Source organism: Triturus cristatus, chromosome 2_2, assembly GCF_964204655.1.
Source record: "Triturus cristatus chromosome 2_2, aTriCri1.1, whole genome shotgun sequence".
In the NCBI taxonomy this organism is placed as follows: Eukaryota; Metazoa; Chordata; class Amphibia; order Caudata; family Salamandridae; genus Triturus; species Triturus cristatus.
Window position 1 is genome coordinate 446,801,936 of NC_140582.1, and position 25,962 is coordinate 446,827,897.

The window sequence follows — 25,962 nt, forward strand, 5'->3', positions numbered from 1 at the left end:
AACTGGAAGTGCTTGGCGTGGAGGTGAGGGCGAACGACAAGCTTGCTGACCGTTTGAAAACGTGGTTGGCAGCCGGGACAACTGGAACACCGCCCTTGCCAACCGCAAGATGGCGGCACGCTTGGTGACGCCGTGCTGGGTGGCTCCCGGCATCACCGTGGTTCCAAACGTCACCAAGTGGAAGGAAGAATGGCAGCACACGTCGATGAGGCATCGCAAGGAGACACAGGTAAGGTGCACGCGCTGTGTTGGTCTTCGGCTCGTGTCAATTTAAAAATGTATGGCAGCGGTTTAACCGCCATTACAGGAGCACACAGAGGGAAATATGTAAAACGCCCAAAGTACTCGGAATTAGTGTCACGAAGCCAATGTCACCGCAAATTTGAAGGTGAAGGCGCAGACTCCAGTTGCTAGCACCGCAACATAGGACAGGTAGAACAGACACGGTGGTACACGGTTTTTCTCCACAGAAATTGGCTCCCAGGACACTCGAAAGTAGAAAAGCAAAAAGGGTTGAACTGTATACTGCACTTGAAATGACTGCTAACCGTAGAAGGCAAACGGCTGGGCACAACTATGCAGCAAAGCAAAAGTAGAAAGCACAGTAGTACTTGACGCTCTTCCTCACACAAAAGGTGATAGTATTCCAAGGCAGATTACAGCAGGCAGGCAGTAAACCGGTACGCTAGAACTGTAGGCAGATGCCGCAGGGACAGGAACAGTAGAGTTGTAAGCAGAAGGAGCAGTTAGACAGAAACACTTGATTCAACAGGGCACTCACAAGGTGGCAGAATAGTGCTCCAAGGCAGAAGTAAAGGCAGTAGTTCAGGTTCCAAGAGCGTAAATAAGAGGAACAGTCTCAGGCAGGTTACATTAATCAGATACCAAGCAGGATTGAAGCAGAGACTGGCACGTAAGTGTTATGGGCGACCAGTGTAAGGTCACTGTTGGGGTTCGTAGGGTGCCAGAGAGCTTCAAAGTTAACAGGATGCCAGAAGGTCTTAAAGTTCAATAGTAGTTACAAGATGCTCGTACCTTGGAGTTGCTTTAAATTTCAGTAGTCCTTTAGGAACACATGTAGGTTTGTCAGATCGTCGCCAGTGTTGTAACGGAAGAATGGCCCGGATTCAAGTGGTATCTTCATGTAGTTTATTAGGTAATAAATAAATGAAGTAAGGTACAGATGAAGGAAGAAACAAACCCCAACAGGAGCAGCCTGCTTGCTGCTCAGCCCTACTCTCAACTGACATTCATGCACGCATACAACCCTCTATGACATCATACACTCATATTAACATTCTACACCATACACTGGCTGAGCAGCAAGCTGGAAGCAGATACCACAAAAAGAAGAAAATTACAATGGTATTCATCATAATATAATGTTTGAACATAATTCACAACAGTCACGCTACAACTGAGAGTAAGAAGGATCATAACAGGATGAAAAGTCAGTGAGCACAACAGTAAAATCAACATCCTAGTTTCAAAGTTCCTCTGCAGTGTATGATTCACTATTGGTGAAATTCACAGTACTGGTGACTGCCAACCTAAGGTCGGGCAGACTAGGGCTCATGCAGTCACTCAGAGTAAAAAACACAAGATTCCCAATACATTATTACAGCCATGCCAGGAAAACAATCACAGTGAGAGGAACAAGATTAAGAATAAAATCCCAAACGGTCCCATAGATGTCTCCAGCTCCAAACAGCAGCAGGATCGTGAAACTAGTAATGATTAACTAAATCAATTTCCTCCTGCCCAGAGCAGGCAGCATTTTATTTTATTTTACACTCAAAACACAAAATAAATGTACACGTTAAATGCACCAAATACAGACGACATAAGCAATTTACATTTAAAATGTTGAATTTAGATAGAAAAAAATAAAACTTTTAGTGAAACACTGCCAAAGAGCATCGTAGAAGTACACAAATGTGAATCTAATTAGCCAAAGTCTCTATAAAATCCAGCTTTGACAAAGCCAATATGTCTCTCCGATGATAAAACTTTGGCAATGTATTTTAGGCATGTTGTACAGCAGCATGGCTAAAAGTAAAGGTAGAAAAAAGCTCTGACCACACACAGGGGCGTAACACAGGCCCCCGCATTCCCTGTGGTGCGGAGGGGGCAGCCGCAGGGGGCCCCCTCAACACATTACTCTGGTCTGAGCGCTCAAGATAAAATCTGGAGTTGGGGCCCCCCGTGCACATTGCAGGGGGGGCCTTAAACTTTCGTTACGCCACTGACTCCACCATATCACTTTTTTTTCTATCTGTTCTTTTAGCCATGCTGTATAGTTACGCTGCAGTATAACATGGTTAGAAAAAATGGCAAAACGTATTTTATACATCAAGCTGAGAGAGAAGTGAGCTCATGGCCGAACTGCAACTGTTTGTGTGTAATAAGTCTTTCTTACGTGTAAAAAGATATTCCTTAAAACCAATACGTAGCTACCTTGTGCAGTACATTTCAAACAAGCATTGGCATAGCCAATAGGTCTCGCTTTTGGGACCTTATAAGTGTTTAGCCATGCAACAGTTGGTGTTGTTGCACCAAGGATCTTGTGCTGCATAACTAAATACCTATAAGGTCCAAAGACGAGACCTATTGGCTATGCCAATGCTTGTGCTTGTTCTGGGTGGAGGTAGTTGGAGTGGTGGAGAGTCAGATCAGGGCGGATCCACCCCTTGGGGGGAAGTAGGAAGCACAGGCGAAGGTGGCTTCATTGGAGGATGATTGAGAAAAAGAAGTGAGAAAGAGTCTGGGAATCGAAGGAGGTTATTGGGAGAAAGGTGAAAAGAATGAGTGAAGCAAGATGGCGTGAGAATGCTGGGGTGGAGAAAGGGATCATGTTTAAGAAGTTTTGATGTTATGAGAAACATTGAAATGGTTTAAGTGCTTGCCTTCCTGTCCTAATAAATGTTCTTTTACACATCACTGGAGCATGGCACGTGATTGCCTCATGATGAGGAGCGAGCGGCCGAGGCTGAGGGAGATGAGACTGGGGTGGGTGGTGAGGGGGCAGGGTTCCATGCACTGGTAGTGTGCTTAGGCGAAATGAGGGCGAGCTGCAGGAGAAGAGGCAGGGGGAGCAGGTCAAGGCTCCAAACATCCGGGTGGAGGAGGCCCTGGCACAGTGAGGGGAGAGGCGTCTGCTTTGAGGGAGAGATGCGTATCTGCTGAGTGGGCGGCTTTGACACGCCAGATAGGTGTCTGTGGTGCAGCCACCATAAATATCTGGAGGATGAGGGAGGAGATACGGTTGCCGGGACTGGTCAGCTTGAGGTTTGGGGGCAGGAGAATCAGGCAGGTACGGGAGGCGGGAATTGGATGTAGGAGAATGTGAGGGAAAAAAGAGTGGAATGGGGGAACAGGCAAAACAAGACTGAGGCAAGCAAGAGTGAGAGTGAAAGAGGAAACAAGAGGAAACAGGATGCATAACCAAAAGAGGTAAAAGTGAGAAAGAAATAAGAGAATATGCGGAAGCAGAAACAGCAACAAAAAAAAGCAGGAGAGCAACAAAAGGGTTATAGCGAATTGGAGCAAGAATGAGAGGCAAAGAGAGAGAAGGAAGGGGCAAAACAACAGAAAACAAACAGAGGAAATAAAGAGATAGAGAAAAGGGTGCAAGAGTGCAAACAAGCGGTGGCAGTGCGGCAGTAAAAGTAACGCCGCGCGCCCATAAAAGCGGAAGTCATCGTGATCACTCTGAAAGCGAAAGTGATCGCGATGACACGCTAAAGCATGCTCGGGATGTGCATGCAGCAGCGGGGGGAGGGGCAGAGATGGTGCTGAAGGCTGACGCAGGAAAGGCAGATGGCTGGGCGAGAAGGGAGGGGGGAATGCGGGGAGCAGCTGGGCGCGTGCATGCCATCGTGCACTCAAGCTTGTAGCCAGCACAAAAATGCGGGTAGCACTTTGAAAACCCACCTACTAAATGTCTGGCAGCGCATGCGCTGGCTCAGGTGAGACCTAAAAAGCACTTCTCACTACAAATGAGTATATAATTCGTTCTGCTTATACATTTTCTTTTAAGTGGTAATGGTTTGGTGCTGATCTGATAATAGCAAATCACCCCATTTGACATATTTTCTTTCTGAAACATGCACATTGGCAATATTGGATGAAACAGTTTGCGATAGTGAAAGGGGTTTCCATCCCCTTAACTCCAGTTGCATTAAGTATGTGTCTGGTGTGCAAGGGTATAAGGCTGCCTCTGTGTGCAAAGTGGTGTGGGAGAATGCTTGGGGGCATGGCAAGGGCAACAGGGGAGGGCAGGAAGTAACGCCATTAGGACGGTAAAAAAATGCACTGATGTGGCCAGAGCTGGCCATGTCATAGCGGTTTATTTTGCTATGGTGGGTGGGGTACAACGTAAACAACAGGAAATTGGGAGGGAAGAAGAAACACAGACAAGGGGGGATGGGGTTGGGGGATAAAACAACAAAGGTGGGGGTGGGAGGGGAAATAGTAACATGGACTATGGGCAGGGGTGGGAGGGGAGAATGCAAAGAAGCAACAAGGAGAATAGGGGAGGAAGAAGCAACATCGACTTTGGGTGGGGGTGGGAGGGGAAGATGCAAAGAAGCAGCAAGGAGAATTGGAGAGGAAGAGGCAACATGGACGGTAAGAATAAAGATGAAACGATTACCTGAATAACAGTGAGCATTGGGTGAACAGTGGAAGAACTCTATTCTGAGTAAATCAATCAAGAATTAGTCCATGCTCCAAACAAAAGAACAGAAAATGAAATCAGCAGGCGCTGGTTATTTAGGAGCCAACAAATAAGAGTGACAAGAAAACCAACGAATGGTAAGCAGTGGGCTGGCTCGAAGCAAACAATATGTCTCATCACAACAGTGCATTTGCTGTTGGCAAGCAAGACCTAAATACAGAGAGCACCCACAGGCAAACTTTTCATTTGGATCCTGATTACAGAGGAAGCACAGACTGCTTGATACCATGCCATGTATGAGGTTCAACTTCTTGTTCAACAGCCCCATTATACAGTTGCAAGTGGAGGCAGCAGCACAATGTCAAAGGACCAGAGCTAACCCAGGATGTAGGAGAACTCCATTATTATGGAGCACAGATATAGCATACATATATGGCAACCTCATCCCAGCAGATGTCTCAATACATCCACTCAGGCATCTAAATGATCCTTTAGACGTCCAAAGTCCATTCTATTGTGTTTTGTGTGAGAGTCATTAGTAAAGGGCGGGGTGAATATTTAGAATCACTTGAATTTTTTTTCTCATAAATATGAAAAAAAAATTGGAAGACAAAAAGTTTTCATTTTTTGTAAAATAAATGATTCTGAATATACATATATGTTGCTACAAGCACCACTTTACTTTCCTATTGTCTTCTAAAAGTAACATTTTCATTTCAAATTATTAATTACATCTCAATACTTTGATATCAATCAAGTCTTTTTATGTGTTAATATATTAGAGTTGTTAGAGGGTTATTGGGTGAAGACACTTCTTGTAAGACATATGATTTTATATATATCAAATATGCCTGGCAGGACAGAGAAGAGCTCTTGAAACAGATCAAAGTCATTAGTGATGAGTTGCAGCAGATGTTGGACTGTGATGCCCTTAAAAAAGTTCTAGACCCCATGAAGGATCGACTGACCAAATACGAGGAAGAGATCAAAGCCAGGAAACAGAGAAAGATGAACAGAGACTATGCATACTATGAGAAAGGGAGAATTCTTACATTCAGTAAGAAGTATGTTCATCTTTACCTATCTCAGGAAGCTTCTGTGATACCCACCTCTACCATCAATAATACCACAGCGGTTGATATACCCGTCATAAGTGATGTCGAATCAGATGTGTCCGAAGGCAATACATCCGGTGAAGATTGCAACATCAGACAAATTAATTTTTTAGAAGAGTTTCGGGTCCTGCAGAGGGATCGACAAACAACGCGGGACAACCCACAACCGAGAACACGTGGACGAGGAAGAGGAAGAGGAAGAGGAAGGGGCAGGGGAAGCGCCGCAATAGAAAAAAGAGACTGCAACAACGTTGGGAATACAGACAAAGGAAGAGGAGCCATGGGAAGCCGAAGAACACGCTCCAACAGAAATTACTGATGGATATGAACATGGTAAATCTAACTGTAGTTAACCTATCCAAGAGACCTATGTCGGATATTGAAAAGAGAACCCTATGCTTGGGTCTTTCCTTCTGTCCATCTTCCTCTTTTAATTACACCGAAACTCGCATTGACCTGTTCAAATATGTGAGGAAATTGAAACTAAAAAAATGGTACACATTGAAAGGACAAGACTGCAATCTAAACACTAACAACACTGTCAATAATGAGTTTGGTAGTAATTAAGGGTGGGCGTAGTTCGCGAAGTAGCACTTCGCGAAGCTACGCAAAGTGAAGTTCGCACTACGCGAGCTACGCGTAGCACTTCGCGAGCTACGCGTAGCACTTCGCGAACTGCGAAGTAACATGTTCGCACTGTGCAAGATGTTGTTTTCAATGATTGCACAGTGCGGACAAGCAACCGGCACTGTGCAATCATTGAAAATGGCATCTTGCACAGTGCGAGCTGTAGTTTTCTGCTGCTCGAGTAGATTTTTACTCGAGCTGCAGCTTTCTCAACGCGAACTGGTAGTTTCTCATCGCGAGCGGTCGCGAGCATACGCGACCCCTCGCAATGAGAAACCTGACCTTCTTGCGTTGGGAATCTCGCCGGGAGGTTTATTTTCCATGCTCGCGATCGCGAACAAGGAAAAAGTCTCGCCAGGATGTCATTTTGCTTGCTCGCGGTCGCCAACTTGACGTTGAGGACCGCGAGCAAGCAAAAAATGACCGCAGCACTACGCAACACTACGCTACGCGTGTTCGCACTGTGCTACGTGCAGTTCGCGTAGCGCGAAGTAGCGCGAACTTCGCAAACTACGCGAGCGTAGCGTAGTGCTTCGCCCAGGCCTAGTAGTAATCTGATGATCAACGATATCGATAATCTTCTTACTTTGACTGAGTTAGCCCTTGATAAAGAACACAGTGGTAGCCAAATCCACACCACCCAGGTTCTGGATGACATGGATCTGAATCAGGGGGCAGCAGCATGTACGGATTTTAGAGTCAAATCTACCTTTGTACCTCCACTCCCCCACGATAACATTGATACTTTTCATGACTGCATTGTTAAATCTCTAATAGATCTTAGATTTAGCAAAAAACACTCACGCAATTTTTCCAACAACCTATCGCAGACCCAGAGACAGGCACTCAAGACACTATCTAGTGATACCAGTCTAGTCATACGCCCTGCTGACAAGGGGGGCAATGTGGTTATCTTAGACAAGGAGTACTATATCAGTGAAGCCTTACGCCAACTCCAAGACACCAATTTTTACACAACCATATCTGGAGATATCTATAATCAGAGTATGACAGACATCTGGGACAAACTTACAACTTGGAAGGATAAGGGTCTCTTGTTGTGGGAGGAATTTTGCTACCTCAAGAGGGACTATCCTAAGCTTCCCATATTATATCTGCTACCCAAATTGCATAAGAACAATACCAAACCTCCCGGTCGCCCCATTGTTTCCTCGATAGGGAGTGTCTGTGAACATATCTCCAAGTATGTTGATCATTTTCTTAGAGAATTTGTCATACTACTTCCTAGTTACTTGAGAGACACCAAAGACTTTCTTTGCAAAATTGAGGATTTGATTTGGGAGCCCACCTATCTGTTTATTGTGTTGGATGTCCAATCCCTATACACTATAATTAATCACCAACAAGGGTTGGAAGCTTGTGAAAACTTTCTAAAACAAAAACCTATCAGATATCGGGAACATAGTCGTATGATAGTTGAAATGATTGATTTCTGTCTGAAGAACAATATTTTTTCTTTCAATGGCGCCCTCTATAGGCAAGTGAACGGTACTGCTATGGGTTCTTGCTTTGCTCCCAGTTTCGCCAATCTTTTCATGGGTTACTGGGAGCAAGAAATAGCAGCCAGCAGCACCCTGGAAAGTTGTCTGCGCAAAGTTGTCATGTGGCGTCGCTACATTGATGATTTGTTCATTGTATGGAACGGTCCTGCTTGTGATGCTGAGGAATTCATCAGGAAACTTAATACTAACAGTTATAACATCAATCTGACTGGTAGTATTGATGCCACTAAAGTTGACTTTCTTGACGTAGGACTTGAAATCAAGCAGAACAAAATATGCACCACACTTTTTCGGAAAGCTACAGCAGGGAATAGCATTCTGCATGCCCTCAGCAGCCACCCGGATGTGCTCAAATGGAGCATACCTTATGGGGAGCTGTTGAGGGCAAAAAGAAATTGCAATAGCTCTGAGGCCTACACAGTCGAGATGGAAAACATCATCAGTAGATTTCAAACCAGAGGTTACCCCAACTGGGTCCTGAAAAAAGCTAAGGAACGTGCTGAAGGTATCAGTAGAGCTGATACCCTTGTTGAGAAAATGGACAGTGAGTTGGAAACTAACCAGACTGACGTTCGCATGATCCTCACATACAACTCCGATGCGCACAAGATCAAACGCATCTTTGCCAAACACTGGGACATTTTGAAATCTGATGGGGTGGTAGGCACTCAGATTTCTGAAAGGCCCAACCTGACCCACAGGCGGGATAGAAATATACGGGACATGGTAGTCAGGAATGACATCACTGACTATACCACCAACACTGGCCATGGCCTCGTGGGATTTTTCCCATGCGGTCATTGCAAAGCATGTAGACACAGCAAAAGTAAGGACAAATTAGAATATGGAGGGGTATCCAAGAAAATTACCCAATTCTTGACATGCAGTACTTGTTTTGTGATCTACGCCATTGAGTGTACTTGCAAACTCTGGTACATAGGGAGTACCACTTGTCCAGCGAAAAAGAGAGTACTAGAGCATCAGAGAGCGATAACCCATAATGACCAGAAATACCCTGTTGCGCGTCATTTTTATGAAAAACATTGTTCTAACATTTCAGACATGAGTTATCTTATTCTTGAACACATTCCCAGACATCCCAGAGGTGGAGATAGGACTCTTATCTTAAGACAACGGGAGTCTAGGTACATTATTGATTTTCAAACCAGAAGCCCGGGTGGGTTGAACATGGATGAAGAAATGTCAATCCACCTCAAATAGTGATTACAGTCTGCATATGGTTACTCTTTACTGCATTTTGTGACATGCTGATGCTTCTTCTTCTTTCTCTCTGTTCTTCTTTTTCTTCTTCTTTTTTCTTCTTTTCTTCTTCTTTTCCTTTTCTTTTTCTCTTTTTTCTTCTTTCTGTTTTCTGTTTCCTGCTGCTGCTTTTTGCTTTGCTCCATTAGATCCTAGTAAAACGTTTTTACTCCTGTATATAATTCTTGAGCATTGATGTTATGTGTTGATATTGATCTATATACATTTGTATGTATTTTTTGCAGGAGAGAAGGAAGGAGCCCCTCACTTGTATTCACCGGCACGGGCATCCAACCCTTTTGCTCCATATCGCTACTCTTCACTCAGATCTTCACTTCATCATCTTCACCTGCAGTTCCATGTTAAAGCATACGAGCACGTTCCCTGGTCACACTTGTGGTTTAAGATAAGTCAGCTCGGCCCATGTCGCTTTCCCATTTGTCTCTAACTTTAAGTTATCAACTGCATCAGTTCTATTTTAGTATTACTCTGTTTGCCACTTTTATGACCCGGCCTGGATATTCTATTCGGGTGATTTAGCAGGGGCACTTGCCCACAGAGAGAGACACCAGGGTTGTCTGGGTGTGCATGTAGCATTAGAATTACTCTGTTTGCCACTATCTGACCCGGCTTTGATATGGTTATTTGGGTGGTTAGCAGGGGCACTGGCCCATAGATAGAGACACCGGGGTGTTGGGGCGTGCATGTATCATTCATGACACTCATATGGATATAGGCTCAGTGAACACTAGCCTTTCCTTCCCTAGCCCCAACCCCTTTCTGACCTTATGCTTAACCTGGTGGGTCCCGTATATTTTGCTAAAACTTTGCATTCACGATATCTTTTTCTGCAAGTGTACTGTTATCATGGACTATTTTTCTCATTTACCTGGCTGATGTTATATGTGATTCCATTTATTGTTTTACATGCCTTTGGCAATATCTCATTGGTACTCTCCAATATGACTTAGTGATGGCTTGGGGCTGTGATTTTGTTGTATTTACGCACTTTGATGCCCTGTATCCAACATTGTTTGGTTTTCACTATTGATAATCTCCCCGTTCCAAGATGGCCGCCATAGTCACTGCCCTGTAGTCCTTTGTTGATTATCATAACCTGTTTGAATACTTCTCGTAATGCTTTATTTATGGCTGTCTGTATTTGCTCATTTCACACGTGATCAAGGTTCTGTACCGAAACGCGTTGTGTGAATTAAACACTCGGACTATACCATCCTGCTGGCTGTCTGTGTCTCACTGAGAGCGCAAGTTCCACTAACTTTCATATTTGGATATATATATATATATATATATATATATATATATATATATATATATATATATATATATATATATATATATATATATATATATATATATATATATATATATATTACCTACTGGCGGTCGCCAGTAGGTAGTTATAGTTAGGACCACGTTTCCATAGGAAATCCGCAACATTCTATTTTGAATAACTTTGGCGCCGGTCGACGAATCCTCGCGAATTTTTCAAAATAGGTGGGGCGCTACGCTCCGCTCCTACCCTGAAAGTCTCGGGGGGATTCGTCAAGCGGGGGCTGAGATAAAAGGGGGGTCCCAAAACGCGTTTTTCCCATGCATTTTTCCATAGGACCTTTAGACAGGGCTACAGCCCGAACGGCTGAACAGAATTACTAGAAATTTGGCAGAGAGGTAGTCCTCAGGTCAAGGAAGTGCCTTTTGTAGGTTTGGTGTAAATCTGTTCAGTAGATTCTGAGAAAATAGCCTTTAAATCAATATATATATCTGAGCCAGCTTACGGTGCGCTTACGGTACGCTTACCGTACGCGTACGGTGGCGTGCGCGAGCGCGAGCGCGATTCTGATTGGCTCTTAGATCTTAGTAAACATTCGAATCGGCCGAAACCAGGAAGCGGCGGCCGCCATTTTCTCTCTCGCACTGAGAGTGATTTCTAAAATATAAAGCCCAAAAACATGTAAAGGGGCTGTTTAGACAGCTCCCACACACATAGCCATGTTGAGGGAGTCCCCAAAGATCCCCCAAGGCCAAAAACGGAATTTTTATTTTTTCGGTAATTTCGCCGATTACGCTTACCGTACGCGTACGGAATTTTTAAAAAAGTAAAATAAAATTATCCACACTCTCTCCACCCCGTGTGCAATTGGTGCCCGCAGGGCACCAATTGTGCATGACTTCTTAGTGATGAGATAAACTAAAATATTTAAAAAAAAAATAATACAAAAAAAAATTATCCACACTCTCTCCACCCCGTGTGCAAATGGTGCCCGAAGGGCACCATTTGTGCATGGCTTATAAAATATACGAAAAATTAAAATATTACCTTTCAAAACGAAGTGCATCATATGTCCTCCATGTGCGCACGGTGCGCGAAGCGCATCGTGCGTACATGGCCCATCTAGCGTAACGTGGGCACACGGTGCGCGTAGCGCACCGCGTGCCCACCGTGCGTGCACGGCACTAACTGCGTAAAGTGGGCGCACGGTGCGCGAAGCGCACCGCGTGCTCACTGTGCGCGCACGGTGCGCGAAGCGCACCGTGCGCGCACTGAACGAACTGCGTTAAGTGGGCGCGCACGCCACGAATGGCGTAAAGTAACTTAGCATTTAAAAAAACATACAAATTCACTGAAAAAACCATAGGTTTCACACACGTTATAGTTAGGAATTAGCATTTAAAAAACCTTGCAAATTCACTTAAAAAACCATAGGTTTCACACATGTTATAGTTAGGTGGGTATTTCACTCGTAAAAAACCAATGAAATTCCCCCGTTATAGTTAGTTCAGATAACTATAACTCGAGCGACCGCCACTCTGTCACAAGGATGATGTCATCAGTGATGTCAAGAGTGATGCTACTGACCATGTCATGAGTGATGTAATATGTGACGTCATGAGCAGTGGATTTCGGGCGCGAGTTATAGTTATCTGAACTAACTATAACGGGGGAATTTCATTGGTTTTTTACGAGTGAAATACCCACCTAACTATAACATGTGTGAAACCTATGGTTTTTTAAGTGAATATATATATATACAAATACCACTCCAAAGCGCTTCACGGCACCAGGACACCTTCTTCTTTGGTTGATACTGCAGCCGCAGTAACGTTTATTCAAATCATTGATTCAGCGCAAACTCGGGAAGACGCGTTTCGGCCAACTGAGTGGCCTTGCTCACATGAATGCGTCGCAAAAGAGTGACGTATTTATACAAAAAAGGGGGGTAACTATACATTCGTCATAATTGATTAGTGTCTGACGACATGATCATAGATATAGTAAAAATACCTTGCACCTCCTTTGATTATTTCAACTTATAAAATTCATTGTTGTGGTTTCTCAAATACTTATCACTGTACAAATACATATACTATATTGAATAGCTTAACTTTTATTACTTCTTCTATCCTAATGGTCGGGAAAACAAAATTATAAAAGCAGTGGGTAAATTCCGCTTCATTAAAGTTCCAAGTTATAATTACTCGGAGTTAGATCATCGAGAGAAACCTTGGGGTTCAATATGGAAAATTCCCCTAAACAAATGTTTATAAGCAATTGCTGTCAATACATAGCAAAAAATGGAGCATTGCATAGTGGTATTTGACATTCATATTCTCGATAAATTAACAAACATTTAGAATTCTAAGTACAAATACTTGGTAGAGACAACATTATTCTCCCAGACCACTAGATATAACAAATTTATAGAATTCTTATGTATCATACACAGAATCTATTCAAGCCTATCAAATCTTTTCTTTGGGCTGTAAAAAGTGTAGAGAAACCATAGAAGTGCTAACCGTGTAAAGTGCAATATAATTATTTAATCCAAAGACAGTTTTAGAGATGTGTGTAAATAAAGTTTCCTTAACCCAATTACGTGAAAAAAATATATATATAATGAGATAAAATTAGCGGACTCGTCTATCGCAAAAACTGCCCTCAAGATTGAATCACAAAACATCAGCGTCTACATCAACCCTTTACAGAGAGGCAGAGGAACCATCAAACTATATTGAGATTGGCCACGATCCCTAGAGAAACCTCGATCAGTGTAAAAGGTGATTCATGACGGTGAATCCTATTGTTATTCGGGACATTTATAGAAAATGAAATAAATCTTCACACAAATTAAGGCCTCTCGGAGCCTTAGAATCCAATTCCATTATGTATTTCGTTTCTAATTGTCTCAATTGTTTTTCGCGATTTCCCCCTCGTTTGTTCATTGGGACATTGTCTATAACGAAATATTGCAGAACATTAAGTTTGTTACCATGTTCTGATTTTATATGCCGAGCCACAGGGTAAGAGGGATCAGAATTCACTATGGCTCGTAAGTGCTGCAAAATGCGCACATACACCTGCAACTTGGTGCTACCAACGTAACGTAATCCACAAACACATTGTAGAATATATACAGCATAATCAGTCCGGCATGTATAATGCCCTCTGATATTGATAGACTCATCAGAAAATGGAGTACAGTAGGATTTGGTGTTAATGCCAAATTTACATGCCCTACATGTACTGCACTTAAAGAAACCCTTTTTAGGGGATAACCAGATGCTCTTTGTATCTAGTTCTGGACTAGTTTTTACTAAATCACTCCGCATGGAATGTGCCTTGCGGTAAGTGAAATTAGGCTGTATGGGCAATGTTTGGGAAAGCACCGTGTCAGTTAAAACAATGGGCCATTGAGACTTAATAATGGAACGAATTACATTGGCCTGTCTACTGTATGTGGAAACAAATCGGCAAGTTGTCTTGTCTTGATTGGCATTGCTAATGCTGTTACACATTGAACTTAGTGGACCCAAGATACTGGTATTAGGACAGGGTATAGTGGACAGTTGGGTTTGTCTTTCTTTGCTGTTGGCCTTGTTTAATGCTTTATCTAGTTTATTGGCTTGGTATCCTCTTTGTAGAAACCTGATTCTAGCTGCATCCTGAGCTATCAATAATTTTTCTTCGTTACTGCAGGCTCTACGTATTCTCAAAAATTCCCCATAGGGGAGACTAGATATAGTATGTTGAGGATGAAAGCTAGTGGCGTGAAGCAAGGTATTGCCCGCTGTTGCCTTCCTGTATAGACATGTCTCAATGGAATTGTTATGAATATAGACAGTAACATCCAAAAAATTAACTGTCACCGGGTCTATATGGGAAGTAAAGTTCAGGTTTAAATCATTACAGTTAATAGCTCCTACAAAGTCTTCAGCTTGTTGCAATGTACCATCCCAAATTATGAATATATCATCGATATATCTCCACATTGTTATAACATGTCTATCAAATAGATCCCTGTGTATATATATATTCACAGAAAAAACCATAGGTTTCAGGCACATTATAGTTAGGAATTAGCATTTAAAAAACCTCAGAAATTCACTGAAAAAACCATAGGTTTCAGGGGTGTTATGGTTAGCTGGACTTTTCACTTGTACAAAACCATTGAAATTCCCCCGTTATAGTTAGTTCAGCTAACTAAAACTCGCGCGCCCGCAATGCACTGCTGATGACGTCACATATTACATCACTCATGACATGGTCAGTGACATCACTCATGACATCACTGATGACATCTAAAATGACATCTTTGTGCATGCCCCTGCTCCAGCCTTTTTGCCCACCATGTTCCATGGACCTGCCACTCCTATCTACTCTGAGTGTTCTGTTGAGCTGCCACTCCCCTCCCACCTGCCTAGCATTGTCAGATGACTGTAACCTGTCCCTGCCACCTCCACCCTGCCTGTCCACATGCCATGCCACTATCCTCTTCCTCCTGTCCTACATGGTCCATTGTACTGCCACACCCTTCTGCCCTCCCTGGTCTGTTGTGCTGCAACTGCTCCTCCTGACTGCCCCGTGCGGTCTGTTGTGAGGCCCCTTCTCCTGAACTTTCTTGTCTGTGCACAGGTCCTGACCCTCCCTTCTATCCTCCATCGTCCTTTGTGCATGCCCCTGCACCATCCTTCTTGCCCATCATAGCCATTGTGCTGCCACTAACCCTCCCACTTGCCATGCATGGTCTTCTGTGCTGCCATGGCCCCTCCCACCTTCCCTGTGTGGTCAGTTAGCTGCCCCTGACCCCCTCCCACCTTCCCTCCATGGTCTGTGTGTATGCCATCACAGTCTCAGTGTTGCTCTTCATGGTGTGTCTTGCTTCTAGTGCCCATCCTGCCTGACCTCCATGGCTATCTTGCTGCTCCTGCCCTGCCCCTTGCCCCCAGCCCTCTGTTTACATGTGCAGACCCCTACTCCCTCCCTCCTGGCTTGTCTGTTCCATTGTAATGCCCCTGATCCGTCCCTCCTGCCCTTTATGGTCTGTTATGCTGCAGCTTTCTCTCCTGTCTGTCCATTATGGTCAGCTAGCTACCATTGCCTCTTGCCCCTCTGTTCTCTGTTGTCCATGTGCATGGTCCTGTCCCCTCCCTCTTGCTTTCTATGGATTGTTGTGCTGCACTCCCATCCCACATGCCCTGTGTGGTGTATTGTGCTGCTGCAAACCCTGATGCCTGCCCTGCAGGATCAGTTTGGTGCACCTCTCCATGTCCCTCCTGTCCTCTGTTATCCAAGTCCATGTCCCTACCTTCTTTCCTTCCATGATCCAATGTACCATACTTGCGAACATTTTGAACTTGGTAAGAGGCAGATTTTGAAAAAAAACTGGGGTATTGATTTCCCCCTTTGAGTTACATTGAAAAAGAGGAGATTGTAGACAGGAGACAGATCGAATAAAGCCCATTTGAGCTTAAAAACATTGGACGTTTCCTGGCTGAATCGGATCTGCTGGCATGTATGGTTGTACTACCATTGCCTCTTCCTTCTGCCCACAATGGTCTATTACATTGCCACAGCCTCTCTTGCAAGTCCTGTATTGATGGTTTGTTGCCCCTGCCCCCCTTTCCACTGCCCTCCATAGTCTGTTGTGCTGCCACGGCCCTTCCTGCCTGCTCAGTGTGGTTAAACTGTTGCCTTTGCACCCTCCTACCTGCCTTCAATTTTCAGAGTCCGTGCCCCTGGCCTCTGCCTCTCAACAGTATCCTAATGAACAACTAGATTGCTAACATTCTATATTTATTACAAAAGTGTGGAACGCCTGACGTCATCTTGATGTAATCAAAACTGTAATACCTAGAGCATTTCCTTTAGAAATTACATATATGAGAGGGTCTTATTGGCATCAAAATTATGGTTAGTGCTCTAAAAGACTAAAATAAGGACATATTTTCTGAGTTTTCAAATAGCGACAAAGCACTTTTAAATTATTTGTTATCTTCATGTTTTTTTATCCAGTTGACCACTTGATTAAATGTTGCACTTAGGGGAGAGGATGTGGTGTTACTTCCAGAACTGCAGACTTTGCAACTGGGGAACCAGGTTGGCGTTTCTGCTTCAGCTCGACATTCTGTGATTCTGGTCAAATCACATGGGGGCATATTAACAAGCCAGGCGATATAATTATCGTCGCTTTAGCGGCAGAAAATTGCCGCTAAAACGGCGATAATAGGCTTGATAATATGCTCTATGGAATTCCAATTGAAGCCCATGTTAGACGTCCTTCACATTTAACATGGGTTTCAATTGGAATTCCATAGAGCATATTATCAAGCCCATTATCGCCGTTTTAGCGGCAGTTTTCTGCCGCTAAAGCGGCGATAATTTTATCGCCTGGCTTGTTAATATGCCCCTTAGTCTCCCCATGTCTACAACCAAAATGAATTTGTTCTTGTGTGATGTAACCAATGCTCATGTAAAGCACTCCAATACCTGACAAGTCTGCACTATATAACAGTGCAAAAACACAAAATAATAAGTGTTTTGCACACTTCTGTCATTGGGCTATATTTGGGCTACATCTGGGTGATTTTGGGCTACATTTGGGCTCTTTTGTCTCCGGTGGCCATCTTGGGAGATTTATTTGTTATGAAGTTTTCTAATTTCCTCATGTACTGCGGTCTCCTCAGTAGGAAATGCTTTCAGTTTTTTACTTTGATTCCATCATGAAGGTATTCAGATATGTCACACATTTGCCATAAATTCTGAATGTTAGCACTCTAGTTGCTCATTAGATCACTGTAGTAAAACTACTGTTCACCATGGAAGTCTGCTCCTGGTATTAAAAGTGCATGTTTCAGTCTGCATGTCAGAATTTTTTTATGAAATAGAAGAGGATTTGAGAAGTCACTCAAAATGTGCCCTCATTTTCTTTCTTCAGCATTAATCATAATTTCTATGGCAAAATGAACCCCCTCATTGTGTTCCTTTTTAAATTAAATGTTTTAAGTGTTACCAGTTTATTCCAATCAAGATGGCTTCAGGTGTGCCATACTTTTGTCATAATGAAGACAGTAAGCGCTCTAGTTGTTTTTAAGAACACTCTGGGACATTCTGTCATTGGGCTATACTTGGGCTACATCTGGGTGATATTTGGGCTACATTTGGGCTCTTTTGTCTCTGGTTGCCATCTTGGGAGACTTATTTGTTATGAAGTTTCCTAATTTCCTCATTTACTGCAGTCTCCTCAGTAGGAAATACTTTCAGTTTTTTACTTTGATTCCATCAAGAAGGCATTCAGTTGGGTCACACATTTGCCATAAATTCAGAATGTTAGCACTCTTTTTGCTCATTAGATCACTGTAGTAAAGCTACTGCTCACCAGGGAAAACTGCTGCTGATGAAAGTGCATGTTTCAGTCTGCATGTCAGAATTTTTTAATGAAATAGAAGAGGATTTGAGAAGTCACTCAAAATGTGCCCTAATTTTTCTTTCTGCAGCACTAATCATACTTTTTATGGAAAAATGAACCCCCTCATTTTGTTCCTTTTTAAATTAAATGTTTTAAGATTTACCACTTTAATCCAAGCAAGATGGCTTCAGGTGTGCCATATGTTTATCATAAGTAGGACTGTTAGCGCTCTAGTTGTTCTTTGGAACACTCTGGGAAGCTGCAGTAGAACACAAAGGAATCAACTGACAGTCTCTGCCCTTGTTGGATGTACATGTTTTACTGAGAATGTCAGACTTCATTCTCACATGACTGAGAAAGTTAATGTGAATTTACAGAAAATAAGCTCTCAGTTTAGCTTATAGATCACCTTCCAAACCTCTGTGGGAAAAGCATGAGAAAATATTTTTCTCTCAATCATGATATCCCAGCAGAAGGCTTTTTCACATGGTGAAATCACCTTAGAACATACTACAATTCCTAAAATGAGTATGGTACCATCAACAAATGATTTATAATGTAACTAAAGTCTTAAAACCTTCTATTAACTGCTATGCTTTTTAATGAGGTGCTATCATGTATATTGGTCCCAAGATGGCTGCCAACACTTCTTGGATGAAGTGCTGACAGCCAATCAGATCTCAGGATGAGATGTGTGGTTAGGCTCCGCCCACATATATATATGCTTTTAAATGCTATTTTCTCAGGATCTACTGAACAGATTTACACCAAACCTACAAAAGGCACTTCCTTGACCTGAGGACTACCTCTCTGCCAAATTTCAAGTAATTCTGTTCAGCCGTTCGGGCTGTAGCTGTGTCTAAAGGTCCTATGGAAAAATGCATGGGAAAAACGCGTTTTGGGACCCCCCTTTTATCTCAGCCCCCGCTTGACGAATCCCCCCGAGACTTTCAGGGTAGGAGCGGAGTGTAGCGCCCCACCTATTTTGAAAAATTCGCGAGGATTCGTCAACCGGCGCCAAAGTTATTCAAAATAGAATGTTGCGGATTTCCTATGGAAACGTGGTCCTAACTATAACTACCTACTGGCGACCGCCAGTAGGTAATATATATATATTTTTGAAAACATGCCAAAAACGCAAGAGAAAAACAGCAATGTCTCTAATGTGGGAGGAGTTAATGATTTGACAAAACAGTTACATGACTTTGAGAAATTAAAAAAAAGAGAAATATCTCGGTGGTGGGAGGTGGCCTCCCTAAGGCAGTATTTACAAGTAGGAAGAGTCCCGAGAGGACTACGAATAATGATTACGCCAACGTATGAGAATCCCCATGTTGATATGTTGAGCGAATGGGCAGAAAACAATGCGAACAGCTCGACTAATATGATGCGCATATTGTTGAAGTATGCTGATAAAGAGCATGGGGAAGTGGTGGAGAAGATCAAGGAATTAAATGAAATCTTTGGGAAACATGCTGAGAAAGCAAAAATAGAGAAATTCAGAACAGATCTTAAAATACGGCTAGAAAAATATGAGAAGCGCATCAAAGATAGAAAAGCCACAAAATTCACGCGTGACCGACTCGATTATGAGACATGTGAAAAAGCCTTCTGCTGGGATATCATGATTGAGAGAAAAATATTTTCTCATGCTTTTACCACAGAGGTTTGGAAGGTGATCTATAGGCTAAACTGAGAGCTTATTTTCTGTAAATTCACATTATCTTTCTCAGTCATGTGAGAATGAAGTCTGACATTCTCAGTAAAACATGTACATCCAACAAGGGCAGAGACTGTCAGTTGATTCCTTTGTGTTCTACTGCAGCTTCCCAGAGTGTTCCAAAGAACTACTAGAGCGCTAACAGTCCTACTTATGATAAACGTATGGCACACCTGAAGCCATCTTGCTTGGATTAAAGTGGTAACTCTTAAAACATTTAATTTAAAAAGGAACAAAATGAGGGGGTTCATTTTTCAATAAAAAGTATGATTAGTGCTGCAGAAAGAAAAATTAGGGCACATTTTGAGTGACTTCTCAAATCCTCTTCTATTTCATTAAAAAATTCTGACATGCAGACTGAAACATGCACTTTCAATACCAGCAGCAGTTTTCCCTGGTGAGCAGTAGCTTTACTACAGTGATCTAATGAGCAAAAAGAGTGCTAACATTCTGAATTTATGGCAAATGTGTGACACATCTGAATGCCTTCTTGATGGAATCAAAGTAAAAAACTGAAAGTATTTCCTACTGAGGAGACTGCAGTAAATTAGGAAATTAGGAAACTTCATAACAAATAAGTCTCCCAAGATGGCCACCAGAGACAAAAGAGCCCAAATGTAGCCCAAATATCACCCAGATGTAGCCCAAGTATAGCCCAATGACAGAATGTCCCAGAATGTTCTTAAAAACAACTAGAGCGCTTACTGTCTTCATTATGACAAAAGTATGGCACACCTGAAGCCATCTTGATTGGAATAAACTGGTAACACTTAAAACATTTAATTTAAAAAGGAACACAATGAGAAGGTTCATTTTGCCATAGAAATTATGATTAATGCTGAAGAAAGAAAATGAGGGCACATTTTGAGTGACTTCTCAAATCCTCTTCTATTTCATTAAAAAAATTCTGACATGCAGACTGAAACATGCACTTTTAATACCAGGAGCAGACTTCCATGGTGCAGTAGTTTTACTACAATGATCTAATGAGCAACTAGAGTGCTAACATTCAGAATTTATGGCAAATGTGTGACATATCTGAATACCTTCATGATGGAATCAAAGTAAAAAACTGAAGGCATTTCCTACTGAGGAGACTGCAGTACATGAGGAAATTAGGAAACTTCATAACAAATAAATCTCCCAAGATGGCCACCGGAGACAAAAGAGCCCAAATGTAGCCCAAAATCACCCAGATGTAGCCCAAATATAGCCCAATGACAGAAGTGTGCAAAACACTTATTATTTTGTGTTTTTGCAGTGTTATATAGTGCAGACTTGTCAGGTATTGGAGTGCTTTACATGAGCATTGGTTACATCACACAAGAACACATTCATTTTGGTTGTAGACATGGGGAGACTAAGTGATTTGACCAGAATCACAGAATGTCGAGCTGAAGCAGAAACTTCAACCTGGTTCCCCAGTTGCAAAGTCTGCAGTTCTGGAAGTAACACCACATCATCTCCCCTAAGTGCAACATTTAATCAAGTGGTCAACTGGATAAAAAAACATAAAGATAACAAATAATTTAAAAGTGCTTTGTCGCTATTTAAAAACTCAGAAAATATGTCCTTATTTTAGCCTTTTAGAGCACTAACCATAATTTTGATGCCAATAAGACCCTCTCATATATGTAATTTCTAAAGGAAATGCTCTAGGTATTACAGTTTTGATTACATCAAGATGATGTCAGGCGTTCCACACTTTTGTAATAAATATAGAATGTTAGCAATCTAGTTGTTCATTAGGATACTGTTGAGAGGCAGAGGCCAGGGGCACGGACTCTGAAAATTGAAGGCAGGTAGGAGGGTGCAAAGGCAACAATTTAACCACACTGAGCAGGCAGGAAGGGCCGTGGAAGCACAACAGACTATGGAGGGCAGTGGAAAGGGGGGCAGGGGCAACAAACCAACAATACAGGACTTGCAAGAGAGGCTGTTGGAGGCAAGATCTATTACGGGTCAAGGAAGCTAGGGGCGGTCCCCAGATCCCCGGGAGCCACCACAGAACTGAGCAGGAGAGTGAGTCAGGGACAAAAGGGGCACCTTAATTTGAGCCGGGGTGCCTAGGAACGCTTGCTCCAAAAATGAAGAAAACAGACATATGAGACATGGAATTGGAGGCAGAATACAATGGCAGTTTAATGAGAAGATGCAACTTCAAAGAAACCGCAGAATAGAGACATAAAGTACAAAATACAGAATCCAGATAATCATACAGCTGTCATGATATTCTCTGTATCTCAATTAATGTACTGACAGAGAGAGAGAGAAAACACATCTATAAATGCATCATGAGAAACAAGTTACACCAAGGAAAATGTTACCTAGGAACACTCACGTTTACTCTTAGAGCAAGCATTCCTGCAATTACAATACAAAATCTTTTAAATGCAAAAGTAAAGAGAACAATGGTTAAACATAACATGACATTTCATATAGGTAAAATAGAATAAGATACTTCAAGCAAAGCAGAGCAAGACATTTTAAGCAAAGGAAGACAAGAGCTCCCAGCTCTTGGGGAAAACCTGCACTGCCTGTTAACCTACATACAGACGGCGAGGTAGTCCGTCGATATCTGTGGGTGCTCCCTTTTTATATCATTTTGTGGGCTCCTTTGCACGCTACATCTACCTACGTATGCTACCCAAAAGCTTCGTCTGCAGATTTTACCAGACATTTCGTCATTTACCCACTTAATGCTGACAATGGACTGGGTGAAAAGGTCAGTCTCTCAGGCCAATCGCTTATCGTAAGTTCCATAGAGCAAGCAGAAAATAATGGGTATTGTACGGGAATTCAATATATTCATGTATAAAATCTCCTCAGTTCTCCTAACTTGACGCTCTGCGGTTGCCACTTTCTTTAAAAGCGGGAAACCTGCCCAGGAAGCAAGTACCAGTCCAGGATGCAGCCTACTGTATGTCGACAGCTTCAGGGGGATGTTGAACTTTGATACCGAGCACGGAGCACTCGGGTAGGGTGGGGGCTACTGGTTTGGAGCAGAAGGCCTCGCAGACCTGCCTTCAGACTGCTATACACTAAAATTGCAGAGCTATGGTCAATTTAACAAAGAGGCCTACATATTGAACAGAAGGGCCTACACAGGGGTTTTATACTGGCTGAGTGGTAAGGATGTCTCAGGATAATTATATAGCAACACAGGACCCGCTGGTCAATTTAATACGGCCTACAAATGCAGCTGGCAGGGCAAGGACAAGGGTCTCATACTTCAGGTGTGGACAGAACGGGCCAGGGGCCCCCTGTGATACAAAATCTACCCTCCTTCAAGCCTGTGGCAATGTAATAGACCATTGTGGGCAGAAGGAAGAGGCAATGGTAGTACAACCATACATGCCAACAGACCCGATTCAGCCAGGAAACGTCCAATGTTTTTAAGCTCAAATGGGCTTTATTTGATCTGTCTCCTGTCTACAATATCCTCTTTTTCAATGTAACTCAAAGGGGAAAATCAATACCCCAGTTTGTTTTCAAAATCTCCCTCTTACCAAGTTCAAAATGTTCGCAAGTATGGTACATTGGATCATGGAAGGAAATGGGATAGGGACATGGACTTGGATAACAGAGGACAGGAGGGACATGGAGAGGTGCACCAAACTGACCCTGCAGGGCAGGCATCAGGGTTTGCAGCAGCACAATACACCACACGGGAGTGCAGCACAACAATCCATAGAAAGCAAGAGGGAGGGGACAGGACCATGCACATGGACAACAGAGAACAGTGGGGCAAGAGGCAATGGTAGCTAGCTGACCATAATGGACAGACAGGAGAGAAAGCTGCAGCATAACAGACCATAAAGGGCAGGAGGGACGGATCAGGGGCATTACAATGGAACAGACAAGCCAGGAGGGAGGGAGTAGGGCTGGGGGCAAGGGGGCAGGGCAGGAGCAGCAAGATAGCCATGGAGGTCAGGCAGGATGGGCACTAGAAGCAAGACACACCATGAAGAGCAACAGTGAGACTGTGATGGCATAGACACAGACCATGGAGGGAAGGTGGGAGGGGGTCAGGGGCAGCTAACTGACCACACAGGGAAGGTGGGAGGGGCCATGGCAGCACAGAAGACCATGCATGGCAAGTGGGAGGGTTAGTGGCAGCACAATGGCTATGATGGGCAAGAAGGAGGGTGGAGGGGCATGCACAAAGGACGATGGAGGATAGAAGGGAGGGTCAGGACCTGTGCACAGACAAGAAAGTTCAGGGGAAGGGACCTCACAACAGACCACACGGGGCAGGCAGGAGGAGCAGCTGCAGCACAACAGACCAGGGAGGGCAGAAGGGTGTGGCAGTACAATGGACCATGTAGGACAGGAGGAAGAGGATAGGGGCATGGCATGTGGACAGGCAGGGTGGAGGTGACAGGGACAGGTTACAGTCATCTGACAATGCTAGGCAGGTGGGAGGGGAGTGGCAGCTCAACAGAACACTCAGAGTAGATAGGAGTGGCAGGTCCATGGGACATGGTGGGCAAAAAGGATGGAGCAGGGGCATGCACAAAGACATCGGAGGGCAGGGGGAAGGAGAATAGGGGCAGCAAGCTAAGCACAGAGTTTAAGCAGGAGGTCAATGATGGGGCATAGAATTGGGCAATGGAGGGCAGGAGGAGTGGACTGGTACATCATACTGAGGGCAGTGGCAGCACATCAGACCATGCATGGCAGGAGGGAGGAGGCTAGTCCATGGATTCACACAACAGAGGATAGGGAGGAAGGGGATGGGGCAGCAAGCTAACTGTTCAGAGAAGGCGGGTATTAGGAACTTTATTGTTTTTAAAACATTGTGTCTGTGCGAACTACTTAAAATATGAACAAGTATGCAGCATAATCTCACTTTTATTCAGGAAGAAGAGGACGTTTGTGACTGTGACTCCAGGCTCACTTGGCAGAAACACCCCCTGACCCTCCACCCCCTATCGCAAAATGTAATGCCCGTGAAAAGGGTAGGTGAACACAGTGTTATATAGAACATAGTCCTGAGAGCACGATTGAAAATGAAAACTAGATATAGTGTATGGTATAAACTATGCACCAAAAAGTGTGATATAAGATGAACCGGGCGTGAAATATAATATGCAATACATTGTGCGCAATGACAGATTCATTGGAGAGCGCGAGATAGCACAGGCACTAGCGCGTGCTATGCGATATGCGCCTTGGAGTGTAATATGCACAGGGCAGTGTTGTGTAACCTAACTAGTCTCTAAAGTTGTAATATAAAATATGTGCTGGGGAGTGTAAGGTTGCATATGCACTGTGACAAAGATATGGATCCCAGATTGTAATATGTATGGCATAGCACTGTGCGTTATAACATAGGCATCGAGAAAGGCACGTTAGATGGGGCAATATAACCCGTGCGAAGACAAGTGTGGCATGACATATTCACGGGGTGGTGTTACAGTGCACATGGGCTAGAGAGTGTCATAGCATATGCACTAGCTAGTGGAATACAACACAGAGGTGTGTGGCACACGGCAGGCAATGGTGGGTGTAACACAGCATTGGGCTCTGTCAGGAGCGCGCTGTGACTCTCAAGTGATGTTCGTCCCCTTTCCAGAGAGTAAAATAAAAAGTATTACACATCCGGCAGTGGATGTGTGTTTTATTAACCGTGAGGGGGGTTTCTTGCATAGTTTTGGTCGAATTTTTGTCGAATCCCCTTTGAATGGCTTGGTGTGCATGTGTATTAAATGTGCCCGTCAATAGCTACCCAAGTTTGTATAAATAAACGACAAGGGTGTCTACCGGGATTAGGCACGGTAGGGCATCAGACATGTCAGAGCTTCACTAGTGGTGTAAATACATTCCACGTGGATTCATTGCATGCATAGTCGCCTTTTAATGAATATCACGCAAATCGTCATGGTGATAGGTACGTACGGTTTGTCCAGCATGTCCTAGGTGTGTCTATAAATATATATTTTTTAAAAATAATAAAAAACAGTGGCCGGCCCTGGGGATTGGGGTCAAAAAAATATAATTAGGAGACTGGCCCTGGGGGATGGGGTCATCAGGGCCAATAAATTAGAATAAGAAGGGGAACCAAACAGCCCCCCTTCTTAAAAAACTAAAATAAATAAAAGACTGGCATCGTGCCGGAGGCCATGCCCCCTCCGTGCAGCACTCTGCAAATGCGCCCCCAACAGGTATCTCCAGTATGCGCCAGGGAGCTGCGCTGCAGCCAGGTGTTCTGAGGCCAAGCCCCTTTTTACACCTCTCTGCAACGCAGCTCTGTGGCGCTTACTGGAGGTACCTAGTGGTCTAGTTTGACCCTAGGGACCCTTAGGATTCAAGGGGACTTAATCTCTCA